This window comes from Lytechinus pictus, chromosome 6 (assembly GCF_037042905.1).
Source record: "Lytechinus pictus isolate F3 Inbred chromosome 6, Lp3.0, whole genome shotgun sequence".
In the NCBI taxonomy this organism is placed as follows: domain Eukaryota; kingdom Metazoa; phylum Echinodermata; class Echinoidea; order Temnopleuroida; family Toxopneustidae; genus Lytechinus; species Lytechinus pictus.
Genome location: NC_087250.1, coordinates 27,570,252 through 27,595,492, shown reverse-complemented (window position 1 = coordinate 27,595,492; position 25,241 = coordinate 27,570,252). Strand labels below are relative to the sequence as shown.

Genomic DNA, 25,241 nt, shown 5'->3' with positions numbered 1-25,241 from the left:
TATGCTTGTTGGATTTTTCTCTTTTTATTCAAATCATTTTTTGTCGGGGTAAACTTGAAGAGAGAGATATAGGGGGCACATGTATAAGGATTACTACAATGTAAATAAATTATGATCAGAAGAATACAACCATTTTCATCTTAAGAATATTCACTTTAGCTAATGCCTCTGGAATAGACTTCCAGTTTACACACTAAACACAATTTAAAATAGAAACAAAATAAACAAATGGATTGAATCGAGTTATATATTATATTAACATGAAACCACGAACAAAAGCTACATTATGGGCAGATATTTGACAAATTATCTAATCCTGTCTGTTAAACAAAATAGATTCCTGTTTTATTTATTTACAGCATTGTACGCTAGCCTATCATGTGTTTTTTTTTATTGACATATGATCTTTATAATGAAATTAATTTGACATAATTTCATGATGTTGATAAACATAACTGAACGTAGTAATGCGAACACATCATTACAGAACGTCGACACAAATACCTATTTTTAAAAAATGTTTCACTTCCATATCATTGTTACTTAAGATTTGAAAGTCAGGTAGCCAATGTGTAAGATGATATTATTCGTGTAGGGATACAATTAATCAGTAATCTATGTTGAAAATATTAAGCGATATGAGGATAAAATAAAGTTGTACAAGCGAAGAAAAATGAACTGATTGAAATAAGTAATATGATGCAATTCTTTCAGGAATATGATGAATATACCGTGTGCTAAATATTTTTGAGAAAAATCTCACCTATTTTGTTATACATGACTAGAGAATATTTTATTGGCGAAAAAAAGAATTATACGGGAAACATTATCCCTTTCCCTTCATATTGTCATATGAATGTAGACTAAACAAGAACCCTATGAAATTAACACCATTATTTACGAGATTTTATCTTATTTTAATCTAACTTCATGAGGGGGGGGGTTGTGTACATTACGAAACTTCTATTTCATACAGTTTTGACCCCTTCCCACTTTTTTTTTTTTTACCACAGAATAAAAAAAAATCAAATCAACCAGGGTACCATTTCATTAAACCTGGCTATGATAACAACTCCAGTTTGAATATCAAATTTCATTGGATCAGCCAATCAGGAAGCAGAATCGTTATTGTTGTCATGGTAATTGACATTTTAGCAAGAGTTGTTTTCATAGCCAACATTTTTTTTATGAAATGGGGTCCTGATGAATTGATTCGAATCAAATACCTTAAAATTGAGAGCAATTTTAATCGAGGAATAACCCGATCACTATTAGGAGAATAACATCGAATGAAATTGAACGAAATGTTGTTTGGTAAATGATCGGGTTCACTTCACAGAAATCAGTTATTAACACGTTCAATACTGAATTCAGCCATTCTAAAATACTTTCTACAATAACCATCTGGTTCAAGTAGGCAATTCGTTAACACATTTTGCATTTATTTTGTTCAGGTTACGAGTACTATTCATTTGGATCTGAGTGCATTCATTACAGACCTAAATGTAGACGGAGTGGACATTAGCGACAGTTTTCTATTTGATATGGATTGATACAACATTATACACACCATTGCCATGTGTATATGAATGTAGTCACGTACATATAGAGCTAGAATGACGTAAATTGAAATGGAAGTAAAAGTGAAAACAAATCTCTGGTCTATATTTCTCTTACAAATCCGATATGATTCCTTTGATAGTCTAGATGATTTACAAGATTAATGTCTTCTTGTAGAGAAGAAGTTTGTCTCCATCACACCCTACGAAGTTACCAGAAGGAGTAACAAGACATAGACTGCTGTAGACTGGGCGATCTGATGATTGCACGTATTCCACGATCCTCCTTGCCTGGATGATACCATCACGTGACACCTGATCAACTGCGTATGTCTTACGCGCTCTATCCCTGTACGCGATGTAGAGTGTGTCTGTCAGTTTGTCAACGAGACACTCTGAGCTCCAGCCCCACTCATCACAGTGTATGACAGCCTTCTCTTCTCCTGATCGTGAGATGACAGTGAATCCATTACCACCTGTCTCCACAACGATATCACCTGATGACAAGGCTTGTATCTCACCCCACACCTCCTTACCCTGCATCGTAATAGTGTTTACTATCTTATCATCAGCAGGATTGATGACGTAGATATTAGACTGATTGAACTGACCAGCGATGATCATCCCATCCCTGTCAACATCAACATACACACGACTATCGTATCCATTCCTTGGTATGCTGATGTCTCTAATCACCTTCCATTGTCTGTCATAGAGAGTGATGCATCCATTCAACCTGCCATCCGTGCAATCATCAGTTTCTCTCTCCTTACCACATACTATTACGTTACTGTTTATGGGCGCATATGATGTAATCCACACACCTCCATCAATGACTTTCTCTGTGTGTTGAGTGTTGATGTTTGTAATATACATGTCACTGTTACGTACTTGCACACATATCTCATCATCACTGACTAAACCACGCGCACACGGGTTATTAACAACCGATGGAATGTGAATTGACTTGACAAGTTCCCATTTACCGATATACCCACCAATTCTACCATAGTATTCTCCACCTACTTCCCTCTCTACAAACTTCATTCTCTCAACTTCATTCTGTATTCGGTCAAGACAGTCGCTAACATCTTGATGAACATTCAAACTTAAATTTTCATCAATAGATGCAAGTACTTGAGGAGCTTCATTCACCAATGTTTCATCATGTTGGTTAATACGTGTGATGGTTGATTCAATGTTCTCTACAGTGTTTATTACATGCTGATTCTTATCAGTCAGATCTTTGATCTTCTTAGCAACAACTTCGCTGATTTTCTTTGCATCTGCTAGAAGTTTTGCTTCTTTGTGTTTGATGATTTGTCGCTCATTTTCTCTCTCGGTGTTGCAATCCTTGATCCGTTTTTCTCTCTTCTCATTTACTAGTCTTATTTCCTCATCTGCCTCCTCGTTAATAACCCTAATCATCCTGTTCTCCTGATTCTCCAACAGAATCGATCTTGTCGTGATATGAATCTTGAATGTTGTTGTCAATTGTCCGAAGATGAGTACTTCCAGACGTTGACACAGTCTTTATTTTCGTGCTGAGGGCTTCCAATTGTTTGTGAAGTCCTTGAACTTTTGGCCGTTTTTCATCTAGCTGTCTTCTCCTTTCGAAGATGACATCCTCGATGTCGTCTAGCTCACATGGTTTCTGACTGTGATCTTTGGTAGCGCATGGATGACAAATAGGAATTTTGTGTTTCTTACAGTAAAATTTGATTGGCTCACCATGCTTGTCACATGACCAGGTCATGTCATGACCTTTCCTTGTACGAAGCTCGACCTCTCCACCCTTCTTTGTTGGGAACTTAGACGCCATGATGAAGAGAAAATAGGGACAGTAGCCTACCTAAAACAAAAACAAAAAAAAACCGCAAGAAAAGTTAAAATGAATTTAAAAAAACATTTGAACAAAAAATTACGAGGGTATATTAAACATTCTCTCGCTTTCTCAGAAACCTTTACAGTGAAAGTGTTCTCACATTTAATCTTAATTTTTCTTGCGTTGTTTTGTGAACCGATAAAACAACGCTTAATTGTAATAATACTTTTTTCTCTCTTTAGTTGAATTGAGATCCTTGTATAATGTATTATTAAACACGGATACACAAAGAGGTGCAGTGTATAAACATATTAGGATGTATGGTTTTTATTTTTAGCTCATGATAAACGTGGATCAGTGCTCAAATTGCAAAGAATTTTGGAAATAAATTATGATAGTGCGTAGAGAAAACGACAAACAACGTCAAAAAGATGTCTTGAATGTTTAGGGCCCAAATTTTTTATCCGCAGTGAGCATACTTTACAGCGAAATTTAAATGTTCGAAGAGAAAAAAGTCTAAAGGTTCTTTTCATTGTAAAAAATGTTATACGAAATTCCTCCTGTATAGAATAATGATAATAAGATCCGGGATTTCGTAGGAGGGGCCAAAACCTGACCTGATTTTGGCGCCCTTTTAGAGAGAAAAAAATGCGCCTCGTCCATCCCCGCCGAGCAAAAAAAGTGTTTTAAGGACGTTCCACAGTTATGTTTGTGCGCATCATGATCTGCGCATATTTTACACTCTGCGCGCTGACGTCACAATGGATGAACTGGTGATTTAATCAGCTGTAGGTATAAATGTGAGCTGATTTTTCTCCTTATCTGCACTAACTGCAGATCCGATGTGTTATTTTATGAAGCTAATAAACTAGGATTATTCCATCATGTCCATGGAACATTTTTTTTTCCTCTACAATTTCAAAATAGTTTCTCTGTAGTGCTGCAAAGTATGATGAATATGACCTCGAGTTTGAATAAATGGAAAAGTGGTTCGGAATTTTTCCTCACATAGATACTGCTTTTGGCACGTTTTCGGGTGTTTTAAGAAACAAATTTGCTCTAATAAGAGTGCTGCTAGTTTGAAAATAAGCACACGAACCCATATTTTTTAATGCTTGCACCTCTTAGGTATACCTTCCTCTACAACTTTGCAAAGTTTGGTGAAAATGACATGGGTTTTGAATAAAGTGTAGCATTTATTGTACTTTTGTAGTTTCTTACTGAAATTTCACATTTTTTAGATTGGGATTTTGTTATCTTTTACGCCATTTTGAAAAACTGACAGTGCTGTTAAACTTACAATTGCAAACAAATAGCACTACAAATAGATTCTCCATTATAACGATACAATAATTACCTCTCTTGCGAAATTTGATGACTTTTTCATGTATTTTGACTGAGTAATAGAGGTTTAAACTCATTGTAGTTATCTTGCTCTAATAAGAGTGCTGATAGTTTGAAAATAAGCACACGAACCCATATTTTTTAATGCTTGCACCTCTTACATGTCTTAGGTATACCTTCCTCTACAACTTTGCAAAGTTTGGTGAAAATGACATGGGTTTTGAGTAAAGTGCAGCATTTCTTTTACTTCTCAAGTTTGTTATTGAAATTTGAAATTTTTAAGGTTGAGTATCTTTCCCGCAATTTCTAAGAACTGAGAGTGTTGATAGACTTAAAGGAGCAAACAATTGATAGCAATATACATAGATTATCCATCTTACGGATACAGGCATATTGCAGAATTTGATAATGTTTTCATGGATTTTCACTAAGTAATATGACTTTAAACTCAATGTTGAGATATCGTGAGGTCTAAAAATGCCAATTTTTTTGGATGCGCAATTCTTAAGAACATCATCCATTTTGGGTTAACTTTGAAGCTCTATAGCAAAACATCAAGCACATGAACCCATGTTAATTTTTGCATATTTGGAATATTCAGGTGCTAAAGTATCTATGTGCAAAGTATGATAAAAATGACATGAATTTTCAATGTTTGGGACCAAGACTACGGAACCATTCGCATTTTAGACGGTATTACAGACTTGTGCTTGTTTTTGGTGCATTTTATGCTGTTTCAAGCCATCTCGCAATACTTTGGACACTGATAATTTGAAAACGAGCACATGGACCCCATAGTTTAAATGTCTTAATTTCTTCTGAATATATTCCTCTACAAATCTAGAGAGTATGATTGAAATGACATGGATTTTGAATGTTTGGGATCAGGACTAAGGAACCATTCGTATTTTAGACATTTTGGGCGGTATTAGACTTTTGCCCGTTTTAGGCGTATTATAGATTGTTTCAACCCAACTCGCAACACTTTGGACGCTGATAGTTTAACAAGGCAAACGCCAAGCGTTGTCTCGCCTGCATATTGCAGTCATGAAGAGACTGCATGTCAAAACTATGCTATATGACTTCTGAGGCTGTCAGCAGTTTAGGGGGTGAATTGTGGTTCTGACAGTTTACATATGCATTAATGGTATAGGCCTACTTTATCCCTAGAAAATCAGATAACACTAAGAATGCTGTTAATACTATGAACCTATAATTATTTCCATGCAAGTAAGGAAATGAATGTTAGTGAAAAGAATGTAATTGATAATAATGTGAGTAAAATTGTAAAATCAATTTGTTTTGTACAGTCTACAGTATTACCAGAACATGCACATACAGCAAAGCTGAAGGGTAACATTTAAGAAACTTTGACAGCTTTTCTATTGTACCATTGGCAAATTTGTGTGAATATTATAAATGGTGCCAAGAACTATAGCTCATTAAATAAATAACAACAGTTTTTAAAGAATAAACAAGTAAAATACAAAATCTGGTTCAGGTATAGAGAGCACTGAGTTCTGAATTAAAATGTTAGTGTTAAAAAGTATAAAATTATAAAGTTCATGTCATTAGAGGAACAAAGTAGTGTGAAAGTTCATTGACCTTTGACCTTAATCAAATTCAACTCACATTCGAACCTGACCTGCACCTTCAAGAGATGGACCTCTGTTATGAATTTGGCGATCTGCGGAGACTATGTTTTCTAACACAGTATACAATATTTTACAAAGTGCTTTTGCAAGGATCTTGTAGTCAATGTTCAACAATGAAATTGGTCTCCAGTTGTCTATTACTCTCTTGTCACCTTTTTTATGCAACAATGTAATGACAACCTGTTCTGGCTTTCAGACAACTCTTGACTTTCAAAGCCTTCGTTTAAACTATCGATCAACATATACTTTAAATCATCCCAGAAGCACCGATAGAATTCAGCAGTTAGCCCATCACTGCCGGGAGATTTGTTATTTCTCATTATTTTTAACGCTTCAAAACATTCCTTTTCTGTTATTAAGCCTACACAAGCCAGTACATCATCCTCAGAAAGAGTAGTTAAATTTGTATTTTTTAGGTACTTTTTTTATTTCGGAATGTACACTTAAAGACTTTTTTTAGTATAAGTCTTTGTAATATTTTGTTATTTCTTTAAGAACGTTTCTATTACCAGTAACGATTTTTCCATTTTTATTTATACAGTCAATTTCTTTTTGTTTTCCATTTTTCTTTTCTAAATTGAGAAAATACTTGTTAGATCTTTCGCCAGATTCCATCCACCGTTCGCGAGATCTTACAAATGCGCCCCTACATCTATGTGCATACCATTTTTCAATATCTGTTTTCAGATCGTTCATTCTTGCTATGTCGTTTCTTTCGTAATTACCACTGTCAACATTCCTGCACAATAACATGTACTTTTCGTACGTTCTTTTATACCATTCCATCTTTTCAATTTGCTTTTGCTTGGCGAATTTCATGGTAAACTCTCGAATCCTTATTTTTTACATAATGTCCCATTTGGTTCTTGCATTCATATAGCATTGAAATGATGTAGAGTTTATAATATACTTAATATGTTTCTTATAGACATAATCATGTAATAATGAATTATTAAATTTCCATGTCCCCGTTCCTCTCGTAACACTTTCTATCCTTAATTTTAGTGATATGGCACAGTGATCACACTTGATTGCATGTCTGATATCAGTACTTTGAACATTACAATACAATGATGAAGAAATCAACCAGTAATCAAGTCGAGATGATATAACTAACGTTAATTGACGCCAGGTAAATTGTTTTCCGAGTGGATACCATTTTCGCCATACGTCACTTAGACTAAATTTATTCTGAATATTTTGTAACCCTTTCATTTGTTTATAAGCCTGTGAACAACCTTGGGAATCAAGCTTGGGATCTTGTACACAGTTCCAATCACCTCCAAATACGAGTAAATCACCCTTTTGTTTTATATCTTTTATCCAGTTATACATTATCTTGAAAAATATTTCTTTTTCAGATTTTTTAGTAGGGGCATAAACATTTAGAAGAAAGTATACTTTTTTCTTAACACTTAATCTCACAGCGATTGCCCTTCCGTCGAATTTCACAAAAGTTTCGAGTATTTCAATGTTATCCTGTTTTTTTTATTATAGTCACAACGCCTTTAGAATGATTTGTTCCATGGTTGAAAAAGCTCAGCTCACCACATTTTTATGATCTAAACGCATATTCCAGTTCAGTTGTTAAGAAGGTTTCTTGTAATAAAATTACATTCGCTTTTTGAAAAGATAACCATGAAAATATAACGCCTCGTTTTACTTTATTCCGAATGCCTCTGACATTAAGAGAAATGAGGTGTAGATTCTGCGTTTTCAAGTTAGAACAGATATGGACCATCTCTGCACCTTTCAAGAATAATTACTGTTCAATTTTTTTTTCTTCATTTTTTCTGTTTTCTCCTACGCTTGACGGGGTTTTCCCCTTGTTTTTTAGGGCTCGGTGTTTCGGGAGATAGATACGAGTCGGATTCTTCTTCATCTCCTGAAGCTGTTGCATCTGTGTTTGTTTCTTCCTCTGTGACTGCCGACTCTCGCGAACTTGCTTTCTCGCTACGTAGGTATTCAGATATGCCTGGTTGCCTGGATGACGACGCATTCTTTTGTTGCGATTGGCGGCTGCTTTTAGATCGCGTAATCTTCGGTTCCATAGGTATGGGGTCGTCAGGGTGATGCGTCTGTTCGGTGACGGGTGTAGCTGCATTTCGCTTGGACGCGATGAACTGTTCAATTGTCGCCTGGGCATCGGGGGTGATATCTGCTGTGCGGGTGTTATCAGCCTGTTGTTGCGAGGTGGGCGTGGTCGTATAGCTGCAATCACGCTGAATGTGCCCGGGTTGTTTACAAATGCAGCACACAACCGGGTTAATGCAACTTGAACGATGGTGCCCTTCGTTCAAGCAGTTGGAGCATACTACCACCTTGCTTGTGTTGGTTGTGATTTGCCCTGGGTGGAAGATTCTCCCTTTGAAGAGGCCGAAGGTCATGAAACGAGGGAGGGGTTGGGATGGTTGCTGGATGTAAACAGTCCTATCTCCGGTTAGACAGTCTGTCAACTGCCCATCAACACGGAGCCGTTGGTAGGTGGGTTTCCCAACAGTTTTATATTTCCTCATCTCTAGTTCGTCACAAATTAAGGAGTCATGGGCTGACAGGGGTATGTCCTTAATTATGAGGCGAATACATCCATCCATTCCATCATTTAGAAATGGATTTTTATCGTATACTGCGATATTGACATTCCTAACGTTCATGCCTTTTGTGATGAGCTCTATACGGGCGTCTTGGGACGTCAGATATGTATGAGGCGCCGAATGTACCAATATTATATAGAACAATTATTTGTTATATAATCATTATTTATTAAATAATAACTATTATTTATATATAATTTACATTTTATTTGTAAATAACTACTATTATATAAAATATCATTTCTAATTATTTATATATAATTCCAAGTAATACTTCATTATTTGTAAATAATAATAGTTCGACATTCCATTATTTATAAATAATGATTATTTGTTTTTCATTATTTATAAATAATGATTATTTGTTTTTCATTATTTATAAATAATGATTATTTGTTTTTCATTATTTACAAATAATGATTATTTGTTTTTCATTATTTATAAATAATGATTATTTGTTTTTCATTATTTATAGATAATGATTATTTGTTTTTCATTATTTACAAATAATGATTATTTGTTTTTCATTATTTATAAATAATGATTATTTGTTTTTCATTATTTATAAATAATTTGTTGAGTTTTCCATTATTTATAAATAATGATTATTTGTTAAATAATGAAAACGTCTACTTCATTATTTATAAATAATTTTTTCGAGTGCACCATTATTCTCATTATTTATAAATAATCATTATTTAATGTTCGAGTTTTCCATTATTTATAAATAAAGATTATTTGTTAAATAATGAAATATCTACTTCATTATTTATAAATAATTTTGTTTCAATATCCCATTATTTATAAATACCCAGGTAACAATACAGCGTTGGACCAACGTTGGATCAACGTTGGGAATTTTTTTCCCAACGTTGCCTCAACGTTGGCAGGCCAACGTTGCATCATCGATAGAAGTGCACGCGCATACATCGTCAGACCAACAACATTTCCAACGTCAGTTCAACGTTGTCCAGCAACAATGTTTCAACGTTGTTTGGCAACGTTGATCCAATGTTGGCTAAATAGTCAAATACAACATTGCTACAACGTTGGTAAGCAACGTTGCATCATCGATAGAAGTGCACGTCCATACATCGTCAGACCAACAACATTTCCAACGTCAGTTCAACGTTGTCCACCATCAATGCTCCAACGTTGGTATAATGTCGGCTGAGTCATCAATAACAGCATTGCTGCAACGTTGATGGGCAACGTTGAAGCAGCGATGGACGTGCACTTGCATACATCGTCAGTCCAACTATGTTTACAACGTTGGTTCAACGCTGTCCAGCAACAATGCTCCAACGTTGTCTGGCAACATTGCTCCAACATTGTTACAACGTTGTCACAACGTTGCTCCAACATTGCTCCAACGTTATTCCAACGTATGGCAGTAATTAACAAAACATTAATTGGTTTCAAGGTGAAGTCCACCATTACAACTCTTCACTCTAATCTTTATCATCATGTCTTATCCTATCCTAAAATCCTACATCCTAATCCTATATCCTATTCCTATCATCCTACACCTATCCACTGTATCCTGTCATTGACTCCTATATATAGAGCAACTTTGCTATACTTGGCAGAATACAGTTAATATCATTTTCCACACTTAACCTTGAATATTTCACTTAGAATAATATGTTTTGATTATAAATGATATGGTAATGGAGCCACATACTTTTCTGAAACTTTTCATGGTGGAAATATTGAATAAACATAAATACTCTAATTATTATAGCAATATTACCTAAAATTTTGGTCATTTACTGATGTAATGAATATTCATGAGTGCATAATCATTGTCCAGATGAGGCAGGTTTGGCAGCGTTGGTCCAATGTTGGTCCAACGTTGGGTGACGTTGATCCAACGTTGGTATAATGTTGGTCCAATGTTGATGGAAAGTTGATTCAACTTTAGTCCAATGTTAGCGTAAACGTTGATTCAATGTTTGTCTAATATCGGTTAAATGTTGTTGTAACGTTGATTCTTTGTTGGTCTAATTTTAAACAAATCCAACGATGCACCATCTCCATCAAACAGTTTTCAACACAGTGCCATCATCATCTGTAACCTGTTCATGATTCTATCAAAAAACATTACAACTATTATTACAGCTATTTATTTCTTTTCATTCTTTCTGTTACAAGTCTCTTCACATAATTAAGAGGAATCAAGAGAATTACGTGTGATATTTATTTATCACAAAAATTCACATGTGTAATTGCAGTCTCTCAGTATTTACAAAATCTAAAAGGGAGGTCGCGTAACTTGGCCTCACTCAGAGTAACGTAACTACTGCCTACTGTAACTAAAGAGTGCCTCTTTTTTATTAAGATAGAAGTCAACTGATATCTCAATATGCATGGCCATGGCCCAGTCTCGCTCGTGCCATAACTATTAAATGATATTTCAGCGTCAAGTGTAGCATGCCTCACATAGCAACTACAGGTTTGACTGCAGTTGGAAAACACTCGGTCCAGGCTAGGCCAGGCAGGACCGACCAGGTCAATTCAAGGCAGTGTATAATAAATAAGGCAGGAATGCCAGGTAGCAAGTCATTGGGTGATTTCAAGTACGGTGTACGGTGTTGAGAGCGTGAAAGGGCTGCTGAACTGAGCTCCAACACCAAGCGTAATATTATTTTTCATTGAAATGTATTAAAACTCTAATGATTTGCTCTCATCTTAAATGTAAAAGATAATTTTACGGAGATGGTTCGTCGTGTTCGCCCCCTGTTCGTGAGCTACAGTTCATCAACACCAACACTGAACTTTAAATCACGATTCTCCCAATCCCTGGGGGCCGGTGTTGCTGAATGGGGAAATTGCTTGTAGATCATCAACACCATGCAGCCACAGTGCAGTGTTGGGTTCAGCAGATGACAATCAACACCAGCCTTCAACACAAACTGCCGGAAATACACCATATTTTCCAAGGTCAATCTCAACACCAGCCTGATTCAAGTACGGTGTTGTCACAACTCCAACACCAGATTTCAACACTGTACTTGAAATTATTGAAATCACCCAATGACTGTTGCCTTGCCCTTGGTATCGCATACTCGTTCCCACTCACACGTATTGCGAGGTTAGTATTATATTAGTCACTCACACAAGCTAATTACGAGGTTAGTTAGTATGTTATACTGTGCAGTGACTGGTGTTAAGTACTACTTTACTACTACTTACACGAATATAGTAGCGTCGGACTGTACGCGCACAGAAGCTGACTCCGGGATCTTTCGGAGGGGATCAATGGTTGCAGTTACCGATTATCTGCAAGTGCAAAGAAAATTCCACTGTAGATTGTAGGTCCTAAATATGCAGCTTATAAGTACTGTTCCAGATCACTAGATATTCTGGAATTCAATTGTCTATATCCACTATCCAGTCCAAATTCTACCAGATTCTTCAAGTTCAAAATTGAAGGAAGCAGACTACACAGACATGACAGAAGGAGTCCGACGTCGAGACTAATTCTGCGCATCAGAATAGTATGGTATTTTTAAATAGGCACATTTGATGCTTGTATTTCCTTCTTCAATTTCTTCTAGTTATGTGACGGTAGGCCTATGAATTATCTCGTACTTACTGTGAAAGGCCGAGCCAGCTGCAAAGGACGAGGGCGTTTCTGGAAATTCTGGTCTTGAACTACATTTTTTTTCTTGTTTTTCTCCTTTATTTTCTATATTAATCGACACATTTGCATCCCCCGGTGCATGCAGCCTCTCTATTCTACCCCATCTTTATTTTTGTTTTCCCCTTAGACTTAGTTTTAGTTCCTCTTTCCCTTCCCATTATTTTCCTTCTCTCTCGATTTCTTTTCCCCTTATTGCTGGGGGATACCAAGGGTGACATGCATAGACAAGCAAACTTACTTGATCGACCCCCCCCCCTTGGACCCATTAATAATTATGCGAGTAGTCGTCTGTATATCATTATCAATTCTCCAATGAACCAGTTTCTAACGTTCTCAACACTGTGTATATTATGCCGGGATATTATGTTGACTGTCAAACAAATATCCAACAAACTATAGTTTCCAACATTGTGTCAATGTTAACTGTCAACAACTCTCCAATAAACTATTCCAATTACGCTGTCCACGTTGTGCCATTGTCCGTTGTTCAACAACTCTCCGTCAAACTAGTTTCCACTCCTTTGTCAACGTTGTGCCATTGTCGACTGTCCAACAAATCTCCAAGAAAATAGTTTCCAACGTTGTTCCTTTGTCGGTTGTTCAGCAACTCTCCATCGAACTAGTTTCCGACGTAGTCAACGCTGTGCCTTTGTTGGCTGTTCAACACCTATCCAATCAAACACGCGTTTCCAACGTTGTGACGTTGTTGGCTGTCCAGCAAATCTCCAACACACTAGTTTCCAATGTTGTGCCATTGTCTGTTGTTCAACAACTTTCCAACGTTGCCAACGTTGTGTCATCGTCGACTATCCTACTGATCTCCAATCTACCAGTTTCCAACGTTGTGCCAGTGTCAGTTGTTCAACAACCTCCCATCTAACTAGTTTCCAGCTTTATCAACGTTGTGTCATTGTATACTATCTAACTAATCTCCAATCTACCAGTTTCCAACGTTGTGCCATCGTCGACTATCCAACAAATCTCCATCGAACTAGTTTCTAGCTTTGACAACGTTGTGCCATAGTTGGTTGTTCAACAACTTTCCATCGAACTAGTTTCCAACGTTGCCAACCTTGTGTCATCGTCGACTATCCAACTAATCTCCAACCTACTAGTTTCCATCGTTGTGCAATTGTCGACTGTCCAACAACTCTCCAACTAACAAGTTTCCAACGTTGCCAACGTCGTGTCATTGTTGATTGTTCAACAACTTTCCAGCGAACTAGTTTCCAACGTTGCCAACGTTGTGCCTTTGCTGGCTGTCAACAACTATCCAATCAAACGTGTCTCCAACGTTGTGACATTGTCGACTGTCCAACAACTCTCCAACTTACTAGTCTCCAACGTTGTGCCATTGTCGACCGTCCAACAAATCTCCAACAAACTAGTTTCCAACTTTGTCAACGTTGTGCCATTGTCGGTTGTTCAACAACTTTCCAGCGAACTAGTTTCCAACGTTGCCAACGTTGTGCCTTTGCTGGCTGTTCAACAACTATCCAATCAAACGTGTTTCCAACGTTGTGACATTGTCGACTGTCTAACAACTCTCCAACTAACACGTTTCCAACGTTGCCAACGTCGTGTCATTGTTGATTGTCCATCATCTTTCCATCAAACTAGTTTCCAACGTCGATTCAACGTTAATCCATCAAGTTTTTCCAACGTCCAACGACTTTCAAGTTTCCAACGTGGAGCCAACGTTGGCTTGTTACCTGGGAATAATCATTATTTATAAACAATTTTTACAGTTTGCCATTATATACAAATAATTATTATTTATATACAAATAACCATTATTTATTAAATAATGGAAAACTCGCTATAACATGCAAATGTGGGACCGCCCATGATAAGATTATTCATGATGCGATTTCCTTTTTCGTGATTTTTCTTCACAAATTGTTGTCCATTTCCTCTTCATAATGACATTTCTTGAAGCAATTTTCTAGGGATATGGTCTGATTGTAATATTCTTCATTTTCTATATAACTTCGTCTTCGTAGAAATATCAAAAAGTGTAATTTTATACGATTTTTCCTACAGTTCACAATCCCCATAGGCGCGCGTGTATCGTATAGGGACAACCGGTGAATCGACGGAGTGCTCTTCATCGAAATACTACGTTGGTTGGTCCCCGGAAGTGGCGGGCGGAATTTAGCCCGAATCCTCGATGGAAGTCGATCAAGTGCATATGAGCTGAGAGAGTGAAATATCAGTGTACTTGTACAGGCCCTTCTACTTTTTATAAATATTTCTTGTTGCTTTTTTGTTAAGTTAATTTTTCCTGGTGTAGAGATAAGTTTCAGTTCTAATAATGCACTTCAAATACATTTTGGAGTGTCTGTTTGAGGCGTTTGGGGCGATTTCACCCTGGCCCCAAAATGCTCGCAACGACAATACGGGGGCATGATGACCCCTAAATTTTTAAAAACTTGTTTTTCTATTGAAAATTATCACAAAATTCACCAAAAGTGTGCACGAAAGCCTTCGTATTTCACTTTTAAAACTCCAAAAAGTGCCCAAATGACAAGCTTGGTCGCTTCGCTGTGTCGCTTTCAACTTGAGAATTAACGTTTACGCGTCTGCTCCCCCCCCCCTCCTCCGAAAGAAATTCTGTATACGGCCATGCTCTAAAGAGCCTGGCACATTGATTTATGTATACTTTCATTTTCATTATTTTCATCTCATTATCAACATGGCCTTACGCATAATTTTTTCAAGGGGGGCCGGGGCCGGAGCATGACGCGCGTAAACTTTCTCAAAAAAATCTTGAAAGCGAGACAGCCACGGGACCAAGCCCAAATGACAAGCTTGGTCGCTTCGCTGTGTCGCTTTCAACTTGAGAAAGTTTACGCGTACGTCTGCTTCCCCCCCCCCCTCCTCCGAAAGAAATTCTGTATACGGCCATGCTCTAAAGAGCCTGGCACATTGATTTATGTATACTTCATTTTCATTATTTTTATCTCATTATCATCATGGCCTTACGCAGAATTTTTTTGTTCTCATAAAAAATCTTGAAAAAGCGAAGCGACCAAGCTTGTCATTTGAGCTTGGTCGCGTCGCTGTCTCGCTTTCAAGATTTTTTTTGAGAAACTTTACGCGTGTCCTAGCTGCTCCCCCCCCCCCCGGTAAAAATTATGTGTAAAAATTCTGTGTTCTGCGTAAACGTTCTCAAGTTGAAAGCGACACAGTGAAGCGACCAAGCTTGTCATTTGGGCACTTTTTGGAGTTTTAAAAGTTAAATACGAAGGCTTTCGTGCACACTTTTGGTGAATTTTGTGATAATTTTCAATAGAAAAATAAGTTTTTAAAAATTTAGGGGTCATCATGCCCCCGTATTGTCGTTGCGAGCATTTTGGGGCCAGGGTGAAATCGCCCCAAATGCCTCAAACAGACACTCCAAAATGTATTTGAAGTGCATTATTAGAACTGAAACTTATCTCTAAACCAGGAAAAATTTACTTAACAAAAAAAGCAACAATAAATATTTATAAAAAGTAGAAGGGCCTGTACAAGTACACTGATATTTCACTCTCTCAGCTCATATGCACTTGATCGACTTCCATCGAGGATTCGGGCTAAATTCCGCCCGCCACTTCCGGGGACCAACCAATGTAGTATTTCGATGAAGAGCACTCCGTCGATTCACCGGTTGTCCCTACGATACACGCGCGCCTATGGGGATTGTGAACTGTAGGAAAAATCGTATAAAATTACACTTTTTGATATTTCTACGAAGACGAAGTTATATAGAAAATGAAGAATATTACAATCAGACCATATCCCTAGAAAATTGCTTCAAGAAATGTCATTATAAAGAGGAAATGGACAAACATTTGTGAAGAAAAATCACGAAAAAGGAAATCGCATCATGAATATTCATATCATGGGCGGTCCCACATTTGCATGTTATAGCGAGTTTTCCATTATTTAATAAATAATGGCATTATTTAATAAATAATGGCATTATTTAATAAATAATGGTTATTTTTATATAAATAATGATTATTTGTATATAATGGCAAACTGTAAAAATTGTTTATAAATAATGATTATTTATAAATAATGGGATATTGAAACAAAATTATTATTTATAAATAATGAAGTAGATATTTCATTATTTAACAAATAATTTTTATTTATAAATAATGGAAAACTCGAACATTAAATAATGATTATTTATAAATAATGAGAATAATGGTGCACTCGAAAAAATTATTTATAAATAATGAAGTAGACGTTTTCATTATTTAACAAATAATCATTATTTATAAATAATGGAAAACTCAACAAATTATTCATAAATAATGAAAAACAAATAATCATTATTTATAAAAAATGAAAAACAAATAATCATTATTTGTAAATAATGAAAAACAAATAATCATTATTTATAAATAATGAAAAACAAATAATCATTATTTGTAAATAATGAAAAACAAATAATCATTATTTATAAATAATGAAAAACAAATAATCATTATTTATAAATAATGAAAAACAAATAATCATTATTTATAAATAATGAAAAACAAATAATCATTATTTATAAATAATGAAAAACAAATAATCATTATTTATAAATAATGGAATGTCGAACTATTATTATTTACAAATAATGAAGTATTACTTGGAATTATATATAAATAATTAGAAATGATATTTTATATAATAGTAGTTATTTACAAATAAAATGTAAATTATATATAAATAATAGTTATTATTTGATAAATAATGATTATATAAGAAATAATTGTTCTAAATAATATTGGTACATTCGGCGCCTCATAGATATGAACGCCATAAACCTCCGATTTTTTGAATCCCTCTAATGCCGCTACTTTTTGTTGTACGAGCAATGCACATGAAAAGTTCTTCACTTGATACATCTGTATTGTCATTACTAGAGGGGATGTCCTTGTGTTTCACAAACACCGGTTTAATGTCAGTTGAGTCTATTGGAGGTTTAAACCGGGCTTTTTCTGCGTAGGCCGCCATCTTTCAAAAATAGCCTGGGCGTTAACATCAAAGTTGGAATCTCAAAATATCAAGACCATGCAACAACATCCAGTTTCCAAATAGATATATATGTTATGTCACTATATTTACCTCAGATTCCACTAGTCCTTTCTCAAAATATATATCCAAAAACGTTCGAAATAGAGGGTTTAATCACTCTCCGGGAACGGTCGTGACCTTATCCAGCGAAGATGAATTGCGCCCTCCAAATCCATATATATATATATGTAATATCATTTTTTCTTCAAAAATAATAAATGCGAGCGCGAAGCGCGAGTAATTTGTGTGTCATGTACATGTGCGATTCTTGTCAGCGCAAGAGGGCGCCTTTGCGCAATAAAAGAAGTTTTAAGGTAATTTTATGAATTTTGCCTCATTTTCCGTTTGTTTCTGTTTTGTATTGTTGATGGAGTTGTTGTGATAGTCATACCAGGAAGGGTATTTTCTTAAGCTCCCCTCCCTGATATGACATATGGGGGCTTGTCCGAAATATAATTTTACAAGCCATTTGTCTTGCTCGGGTTGTGTCCGATCTCGCTTTTGTTTACGTTATTGTCCCACGTATCTAATTTGATGTCGGGGTTTTCTCTGCTTTGGCATTTGCCTACTGCTTGCTTGTCTCGGCTACTTCTGTACTAAGTTACATGTAGCGTAGGCGTTGTTTGTGGTCTCGATTTCAGGATTTAGGTCTATTTATTAAATAGCTTGTACTGCAGTCGTTGGCTGGTGCTATTTAATATTCTTACTGTCAATACTGTGCATTTTTCTGCACTTTCCAGGACATTTTTCGTCGCGATTCTGCTCTGTTCATTGCCTGGATGAGTTTGGCCGGCAAGGACATTTCGTAACGTTGTCTACTTTGATGATTTAGACCTATCCTTGATTCTTGAGTCAGTCTAGGTCCTATGCCATTCTAGAGCCTTAACGTTAGAGTTAGACTCTTAGAATAGAGGAGTTTTTGATGTGACCTTTTTTTTTTTGTCTCTTAGACTAGGTCATACTATTTTGACATTAGACCTGAACATATGGTTTCAAAACTGAAACGCGTGTGACATAGCCTGGTCCGTGGCATGGGCGCATGACATTTTAATGATTTTTTTTTAGACATACTGTTGTTAGATCTCCTAAATACTTGTTTCTTTTCTTTCATTCTTCTTTTTTTTATGTCAATTTACTGGATAGAGAAATATGGCACAGTTTAATGTAGATACGTTTTTAGAGGCAGACCTCACACTCGTTCGCTTGCGTCAGCTGCGTAAAGATCTTTCGGATTTGAAGACTAAGGCAGAGTTATTTTCTGCTATTGCGGCCCGTGCGGAATTGATACCTGAAAGTATGAGTGGTGATTCTGATAATGATTGTGATGACAGAACTAAACTTGACAGTCATGAAGTACGGCTTGCACTGGCCCGTATTGAACTAGAAGAAAGAAGAGATAGGCTGAGAGCTGCTGAGCATGAGAGGGAAATGGAAAGAAAGCGACTGGAGTTTGAGATGATGCGGCATAGTGAAATTGTGTCTCAGAGTGGGCAGTTGGGTGAGAGAGAGAAAAGGTCAATGGAAGCTGGGTTCTCTGCCAGGGTAAAGCTTATTCCAAGGTATGATGAGACTGATTTAGACTCGTTCTTTCTTTTGTTTGAGAGAGTAGCCAGGAAAATGGAATGGCCTGAAAGTGACTGGGCATTGCTCATTCAGCAAGTAATTTCAGGCAAGGCACAGTCTGTCGTGTCTGCACTGAGCTATGATCACGCTTTTGACTATTGGAAAATGAAAGATGCCATCCTTCAGGCGTTTGAGCTAGTCCCAGAGGCATACCGTCAGATGTTTCGTGATCTCAAGAGGGATTCTGCAGAGACTTGTGTTGAGTTTGCACGTCGAAAAGAGGTCGCATTTGATAGATGGATCCGGTCTCTGAGAATTGAGACGACATATGAATCACTGCGTGAGGTTGTTTTGATTGATGAGTTCACAAGATGCATGTCCCGTGATGTTAAAACGTACATGAATGATCATGCTGTTGTTAGTGTCAGAAATGCTGCAATGTTGGCAGATGGGTATGAGTTGTCACATAGAAGTAGCGCATCGCAGCTCCAACCTTCTAGTCCGTTAGCGAGTGGTTTTGGTTGGAGTAGGTCCGAGACGTTACATAAGGAAATGGAGAGGTCAAAGTCGCCGAAGAGTAAGTTGAGTGGTGGTAGCCAGTCTAATGGTGTTAGACCAGAGGGCAGGTTGTTTTGTGCATACTGTAAGAAGGATGGGCACCTTATTTCTCACTGTCAGAAACTAAAGGACAAGAATACTGGTCAGAATAAAGTCCAGGCCAGCGGTTTTGTTCGGCCGGCTACGGTTTGTGTAGGAGACCCTGTGTGTGGTGATGGGGTAAAGCAGACGTTTCGTGATGGGGTGGATGAAGGATACAAGGAATTTATTTCTGATGGCACGGTGAAGTTCACTGTTGATGGAGAGGAATTTCCTGTTGTGATTTTGAGAGATACTGGCATTGTTCAGACACTATTAATTGCTGATGAGTCATCCATTGAATCTAGTTTCACAGGCATGAGAGTTCTGATCCAAGATGTGAATGAGGGTTTCAAATCTGTTCCTCTATATGATGTAGAACTTTGTAGTGGGCTGGTTTCTGGGCGAGTGACAGTTGGCGTTGTTTCTCGATTGCCTATGAAGGGAATCACAATGCTGCTTGGCAATGATTTGGCTGGGGGTAAGGTGCAGCCATCTACTGTGTTGAGTGACATGCCGGTAGTGGATTCCAAGACAGAGGCTATGAAAACGGCTATCCCATGTATTTTTCCATCGTGTGCGGTTACCAGAGCGCAGGCTATGGCAGGGCGAGATGAGAGAGAGGTTGAAAATGGTGGTGACATAGATTTAGGGGATACAATTTTCAGAGATCTGAGTGAGAGAATGAATAGTCAGACTGGTGATGATAGGACTGTTTTCAGCCAGCCTGCCTTGATTGCAGCCCAACAGTCAGCTGCAGACTTGAAGGGTTTGTATCATGTTGCTTTGACAGCAGAGGAGGCTGAGAAGGTCTCACAGTGTTATTACATCAAGTCTGGTGTGTTGATGCGAAAATGGTGTCCTCCTGGTCGCCCAGCTGATGAAGATTGGGTTGCGGTAGATCAGATTGTTGTCCCGCCCCAGTATCGAGCAGAGATTCTAAGGTTAGCTCATGATATTCCCCTTGCTGGACATCTAGGTGTGAGGAAGACAGTGGCCAGGATTAGGGCTCCTTTCTACTGGCCTGGTCTCAGGAAGTGCGTATCTGAGTATTGTAAGTCATGTCATGTCTGTCAGGTGGTGGGCAAGCCACAACATCACATCAAACCAGCCCCACTTATTCCAATTCCTGTTTTTCCTGAACCATTTAGCCGTGTATTGATAGATTGTGTTGGCCCTTTGCCGAAAACCAAGGCAGGTTATCAATACTTGCTTACTGTCATGGATTCCACCACACGTTTTCCAGAAGCTTTTCCGTTGAGGAACATTAAGGCTAAGACGGTTATTGATGCCCTCTTGGTGTTCTTCACACGCTATGGACTCCCTCAAGACATCCAGTCAGATCGGGGCTCTAATTTCACGTCTAGTGTATTCCAGGAGGTGATGCATCAATTAGGAATCAAGCAGGTAAACTCATCACCTTACCACCCACAGTCGCAGGGTGCCCTTGAGAGATACCATCAGACCTTAAAGACAATGATCAAGTCTTACTGCTCTGAGAACTCTGGAGACTGGGAAAAGGGCATTCCTTTCCTCCTATTTGCCTCTCGTGATACTCCAAATGAATCTACGGGATTCACCCCATTTGAGCTTGTGTTTGGCCATGAGCCAAGAGGTCCTCTCAAGGTAGTGAAGGAGCATATGTTGTCAGATTTTGGGATGGAGAGTGGGAATGTGCTTGATTATGTGTCACAATTTCGTGAACGACTCTTGAGGGCGTGTGAACTCGCGGGGGAACATTTGAGGTTGTCTCAAGGTGCAATGAAGGCCCGGGCAGATAAGAAGGCAGAACCTCGCTCATTCGAGCCTGGTAGCAAAGTCCTTGTGTTACTGCCCATCCAGGGTGAACCTCTTAGAGCAAAGTTCAGTGGTCCATATGTGGTAGAGAAGAACTTGGGTAAAGAAACCTATCTTGTGAGTACTCCAGACAGGAGAAAAACAAAGAGGGTTTGCCATATTAATATGCTGAAGAAGTATTATGATCGTGACGAGGTGGTGACAGTTGCTGTTGTTTGTGAAAAGGCAGCAGAACATATTCCTGCAGAACTTGAAATCCCGGTGGAAGCGGAGATTGGTGAAGGGATGTCTGGAAAGGTGAATAACTCACAGGTGATGGCTGATCCCTCAAAGATATTGGGTCATCTATCAGATTTTGAACAGCAGGATGTAGTGCAAATACTTCTTGATTACCCTGAAGTATGTGGAGATAAGTTGGGATATACCGGAGAGGCTATTCATGATGTTGATGTAGGCGATCATCTGCCTATTAAACAACATCCCTACCGTTTGAAGCCAAGAAAGAAGAGCCAGGTGCGGAAGGAACTTGAGTATATGCTTGCATGCGGTGTCATTGAGCCTAGTCAGAGCTGCTGGAGTTCACCTGTAGTTCTTGTTCCAAAACCAGATGGGAGTCAGCGTTTTTGCATTGACTACAGGAAAGTCAATGCTGTAACAAAACCTGACTCATTTCCTCTACCTCGTATTGAGGATTGCATTGATCAGATTGGTAATGCAAGGTATATCACAAAGCTGGATCTGATGAAAGGTTATTGGCAGGTGCCATTAATAGAGAGGGCTAAAGAAATCTCTGCATTTGTGACCCCACAGGGGTTATTCCAGTGTCGGGTTATGCCATTTGGCATGAGGAATGCTCCAGCAACATTTCAACGGCTCATGAATTGTGTAATTGCCGGACTGGACAATGTTGTAGTATATCTTGATGATATTCTAGTAGTTAGTGATACCTGGTCAGATCATCTAACTTGCTTGAGAGATGTGTTTGTCAGATTGACCAAGGCAGGACTTGTTGTGAATTTGTCCAAGTGTGAGTTTGCGCAGGCAACAGTATCTTACTTGGGTCATGTAGTAGGGCATGGACGCGTTGCCCCACGAGAGGCAAAGATCCAAGCTATTGTGGATTTCCCTGCCCCTTCCACAAAGAGGGAGGTGATGAGGTTTCTGGGCATGTGTGGGTTTTACCGCAAGTTTGTTCCGAATTTCAGTGACATTGCTATTCCTCTTACAGATCTTCTCAAGAAGGGGACCAAGTTTGATTGGACCAAACCATGTGAGATTGCCTTTCAGAAATTGAAAGCTGTTCTTATCTCAAAGCCTGTATTGCAGGCTCCTAACTTTGAGCATCCGTTCCTACTGGCCACTGATGCAAGTGAGGTAGGAGTTGGTGCAGTTCTCCTTCAGTTGGATGAAGAGGGTTTCATGAAACCCGTGAGCTACTTTTCGAAGAAGCTTGATGTACACCAGCAAAGATACTCTACGGTAGAGAAGGAGTGCCTAGGTCTGGTGCTGGCAGTTCAACACTTTGATGTGTATTTGAGTAGCTGCCCTGATGTGACCGTTTTCACGGATCACAATCCACTAACCTTCCTCGAAAGGTTTAGGAACAAGAACCAGAGATTGTTCCGTTGGAGTCTGTTTCTTCAGCCTTATGGGCTGAACGTGACTCATATCAAGGGAAATGACAATGTTATTGCGGATGCACTTTCTAGAGTTTAGGCAAATCTAACAGTCAATTGCCGAATAACCTCCTTAGAAACAACAAACAAAACAATAATAATAAAAAAATAAAAACAACTAGATTTTAATTCGTCATGCGGACGAATTAGGTGGTCTGTCATGATTTTTCATTCATTGACGGCTAATGTTGTATAAAATGAATCCCGGGAATGAATCATTCAGATATGATTGATAATCTTGATCATAGACATCAAAGAAATAAATTTTGACCATTGCTAAATGTGATTATAAATGTAGTGATGACAATCGTGATGATTGTAATGATGGTGGTGATAATGCAATATGTTAAATACGAAATAAAGTTAGGAGCACGTAAAATGCCTTAAAAACTCTCCAAAAATCTCAGACGATTTTACCGAAATTGGCTTTCCAAAATTGCGCAATGAAAGGCGCCTTAATTTTCACAGCAGCTAATTTTTAATCGACAGTTTGATGTTTTTTATGCAAAATCTTGTTAAAAATTCTTTGTACTTTGAGCATTTTTTTTAAAGATTTCACCCACTGACATTTCACAATGTCAGTGGGTATTAATTTCACAGAATACTTGAAAATTCATAGGTGATACTTTTTAAAAGCTAAAATATCTTAAATATTTTTGTTCAAATTTTCTGCTACATTTCACAATGCTATAATTTCACAGCATTCACATCAAAACTCATCAGTGATGTATTTGATAAAAGAACCAAGTAGATTTTTTTTGTAAATGTTTGCCAAATTTCTGCAAATTTTTAAACATTTCAAATAATATTTTCCGTCAAAAATTTTCAATATCCATTTATTAATTGTGTATGACTTTGACATTTACTTGAAAATTCTTTCTTGATGATTTTTACTGAAAAAAGTCAGGTAAAAGATTCAAATACTGGCAATTTTCCCGCAAAATTTCGGGAACATGTGTAATTAACTAAATTGCACAATTTTTTCATTTCACAGAAGGTACCTGAAAATTTGTTATACGTTATATTAAGTAAAAATTAACAAACAGAAAAAAAATCCAGGAATTTCCGCAAAATGTCCGGAATGAAAATTTTCAACCCAATAGCGTTTAGATATTGCAGCGTTTACTAAAAAAATACATAAATGATGTTTTACAATGTTAAAATTGCCCCTTAAAAAGTTCCGGCAAAATTACAAAATATGTCCTACATAAGTAACCGCAAAGCAGGTGGGCTTAAAATTTTCAGCAAGACCGTACAAGTGATTAATGAAGCAATTTCTTTAAAAAATTCTCAAAAATTAAGTCCAGAAAAAATTAGCAAAAACTTAAACAAGTTATAACACACTGATGCTGGGGTCAAAAGTGAAAATTAGTCACATGTTATTTGTAGATAATTGTCTTCACTATATCATATCAAAATTTGGAAGAAAACTGACCAGTAATAACGAAGATACGGTCAAGTACGTTGACGTTTGTTGCGAAAATATGTAATTTTCACTAATAACTTAAAATTGACGTAATTACAAAATCTCCAAATGAGATATTGATTATATAAAAGAGTGAGAAAAAATTTGGGGTCAACGGACTCCCTGAAGAGCTACAGTGAATTTTATATAGGCATATTTTTGCCCATTTACGCGCGAGTAATGCAAATTTGAATGGACGCGCATTCCCGTATTATTGGTCGTAAGAGGCTGAATGAGGTATCAAATTAATCAGAAGCTAATGGACAATGGACAGACATAAAATAAATGATGACTCGAAGATGCATACCGATGGTAGGTGCAAGAACGCGCACGCATACCTGTGCGCGCGCAAATTCTTGACATGCTCAAAATGACCCGAAACGTACCCAAACTTGACCACGGTTGATTTGGGGAATTTTTGAA

At 37.4% G+C, this 25,241-nt stretch overlaps 1 pseudogene; it reads right to left on the bottom strand.

The window, feature by feature from the left end:
• Positions 1-1,448: 1,448 nt before the first annotated feature.
• Positions 1,449-3,381, bottom strand: LOC135154456 (uncharacterized; annotated as a pseudogene).
• Between the last annotated feature and the right edge of the window lie 21,860 nt (positions 3,382-25,241).